Consider the following 3,637-nt stretch of genomic DNA (forward strand, 5'->3'; position numbering starts at 1 on the left):
CCCCTCCCCCACCCTCACTGCTCGGCCTAAGGGCCCTCTGGCAGCGGGGGCTGAGGGACGAAATCCTCCAGCTGCGGGATTTCCCCCCTCCCCCCCGAGAGCAGGGCGGGGCGGACGGGAAGTAGCCGGGCTGAGGAGGGATGACGTTTGCTCACACCTGCCTCGCTGGGCTGGTCTCGGAGCGGCGCTGCCGTTGCCAGGGCAACAAGGGGGGGGCTCTTTAAACCAGGGTTGCCAACACTATGGCACGAGACCAAACCGGCTGCCCCCAGCTCGCCCCCCCCCCACACGCTCGTTTTCACTGTGCGGGGATATGGAGTTGCGGTGTGAGAGCAGGCTCGGGATTGGGGCTGGGGAGGGGGCTCCAGCTGGGGGCTCTGGGGTGCAGGCTGTGGGTGGGTGGCACTTAGGGGGCTCAAGCTGGGTGGTGCAGAGGGGCTACAGCAGGTTCCCTGGCAGCTCTGGCTGTGCTGCTTCCAGCCCGTGCAGGGCCTAGCCAGACACACAACTAGGCAGCTCTGCTCCCTGGATCCTGCTCCTGGGTACAGAATTCAGGGGCGGCTCCTAGACTAGCTGCCAGCAACTGGCGCCCTAGGCCAACCGTGCAATCGGCACCCCCACCTCCAACCCCCTCAATGATATTGCATCACTGTTGGGTGCTCCATTGAACTTAGCGACGAGGAGTCCTAGGGCACCTTATAGACTAACTGAAGTGTAGGAGCATAAGCTTTCGTGGGCAAAGACCCACTTCGCCAGATGCATGAGACGAAGTGGGTCTTTGCCCACGAAAGCTTATGCTCCTCCACTTCAGTTAGTCTATAAGGTGCCACAGGACTCCTTGTCGCTTTTGCAGATTCAGACTAACATGGCTACCCCTCTGACCATTGAACTTAGCACCCTAGTTCACTGCCCCTGGTACAGATGCCATCCTCCACAATTGCCCCTGGCTAATGGAAGCTGCAGAACCAGCGGTGATAGCATGTAGAGCTTCCCTGATCACCACTGGGCCTATGGGCTGCAGTAACATGGCAGCTACTTCCAGGAGCTGCTCAGAATCAAGGCAAGCTGGAAGCTTACCTTAGTCCTGTTGTGCCAGCAAGTGAACTTCTAGGACTGGAGCCACTACGGTCCCTTTTCAACCAGGCATTGCAGTCAAACACCAGATGGGTGGCTAATTATTAATAGGGTAATGTAGGACAATCGTGGACAGCTATGTTCTATTCACAAAGTATCACCCAAATCAGGTCAGTGGAACAGTGCAGGGGTATGAACAAGATAGTCAAGGCTAACAGTGCCACGAGACAACTATGCCTCATACATTTGAAGGTATCTTATTAGTTATCAGAATGACCTTCATAGCTGCACTTACGTTTCACAAATCTAGACAGTTCAAGGGCTCAGATTCTTTCCAGAGTCACTCATGTTGTATCCTCAGACAAGTTGCGCTGGCCCTGATTTTTCAGAAGTGCTAAGAATTCTCAATCTCCCTCTATATGTGGATTTTTTCTATGCAGGAAACATTTATGTGCACGCACTGATCATGTGCAAATGGCACCACCAGGAGAAACAAAACCTATCTGTAGGTACTCTGCTAATCAGCAAGGTTGCATTTGACTCACTCCAGAACAGTGGCAAAAGTGCCCAGCTTCCAGGGAACAAGTGCTAAGCACCCACCACTCTAACAATAAGCACCACAATTGGTTGAGCATTCCTTGAAATCTGGATGTCAGTATGTAAAATGTATTGCCTGATCACAGATTATTCTGACAATAAAATGCAGGACTATGTAGCACTTTAAAGACTAACAAGATGGTTTATTAGATGATGAGCTTTCGTGGGCCAGACCCACTTCCTCAGTTCAAATAGTGGAAGAAAATAGTCATAACCATATATACCAAAGGATACAATTTAAAAAAATGAACACATATGAAAGGACAAATCACATATCAGAACAGAAGCGGGATGCGCGGGGGTTGGGGGGAAGGAAGGTAAATGTCTGAGTTAATGATATTAGAGGTGGGGAAAGGTAGATGTCTGTGAGCTAATGGTATTAGAGGTGATAATTGGGGAAGCTATCTTTGTAATGGGTAAGGTAGTTGATGTCTTTGTTCAATTCCCCCCAGTGTGTGTCAAATTTTAGCATGAAAGACAGTTCAGAGGATTCCCTTTCAAGTGCAGATTTAAAAGGTCTTAGTACCAGAATGCAGGTGGTTAAGTCGTTGAGACAGTGGCCTTTCTGGTTGAAATGGCAAGAAACTTTTTTCTTTGTGATCCTGTCTGATATGTTTTGTGGGCATTGATCCTTTGTCGAAGTGTCTGAGACGTTTGTCCAATGTACATAGCAGATTGACTCTTTCGGCACATGATAGCATAAATTATATTTCTGGATGCGCAGGAATATGTTCTTGATCTTATAACTCACTTGGTTAGGTCCAATAATGGTATCAGCAGAGTGAATATGTGGACAAAGCTGGCAGCGGGGTTTGTTGCAAGGGAAGGTACCAGGGTTGGTATTAGTGTGGTAAGTCCTGTGGTTGTTGGTAAGAATCATCTTGAGGTTAGGTGGTTGTCTATAGGAGACTATGGGTCTGTCTCCCAGAGCCTCTCGGAGTTTGGTATCCTGTTCCAGTATAGGCTGTAGTTTATTGATAATGTGTTGGACAGGTTTAAGTTGGGGGTTGTAGGTGATGACAAGTGGTGTTCTATTGTTAGTTTTCTTGGGTCTGTCTTGAAGTAGATGGTTTCTAGGTATTCATCTGGCTCTTTCAATTTGCTTTTTTATTTCTCCAGGTGGGTAGTTGAGGTTTATAAATGCTTGGTAGAGATCCTGAAGCTTCTGGTCTCTGTCAGTGGGATTAGAGCAGATGCGGTTGCATCTAAGGGCTTGGCTACAGATGATGGATCGTATGGTGTGTTCTGGGTGGCAGCTGGAAGCATGTAGGTAACTGTATGAGTCAGTGGGTTGTCTGAAGAGAGTGGTGTCTAATTTTCCATTGTTGATTTGTACTGTGGTGTCCAGGAAATGGACCTCTCGTGTAGAATGGTCCAGGCTGAGGTTGATGGTGGGTTGTAGGTTGTTGAAATCTCTGTGGAATATCTCCAGTGTTTCTTGGCCATGCGTCCAGATCATAAAGATGTCATTGATGTAGCGTAAGTAGAGAAGGGGTAAAAGGGGACAGGAGTTGAGGAAACGTTGTTCTAGGTCAGCCATAAAGATGTTAGCATACTGTGGGGCCATGCGTGTACCCATGGCTGTGCCGCTGATCTGGAGGTATAAGTTGTTCTCAAACTGGAAATAATTCTGACAATGTGAGGCTTAACCTTCATACAACGTTTGTCAATCACTAATAGTTGAGGCTATCTTCTCAAGAAATCACTGAGTCAGTTCCTGTTTCTCAGACTCAAATCCCAACCCTTCAGATAACATGTTCTTTCACTGTCAGACTTATTAAGTTTTTACTATGAGAATTACAGTGGGTACACCCAAGTAGTTGACAATTTTATATTGACAAAGCCCTTTATTTACAATGGATGAGTAAGAGCTATTCACTATTACTCCAAAGCATGTTTTCTTCAGAATTTACTGAACTAGCTCATGAAGATTTATCATCAAGATATGCAGGACTGACAAGCAGAA

This window comes from Pelodiscus sinensis, chromosome 24 (genome assembly GCF_052426305.1).
Source record: "Pelodiscus sinensis isolate ZL-2025 chromosome 24, ASM5242630v1, whole genome shotgun sequence".
NCBI classification, from domain to species: domain Eukaryota; kingdom Metazoa; phylum Chordata; order Testudines; family Trionychidae; genus Pelodiscus; species Pelodiscus sinensis.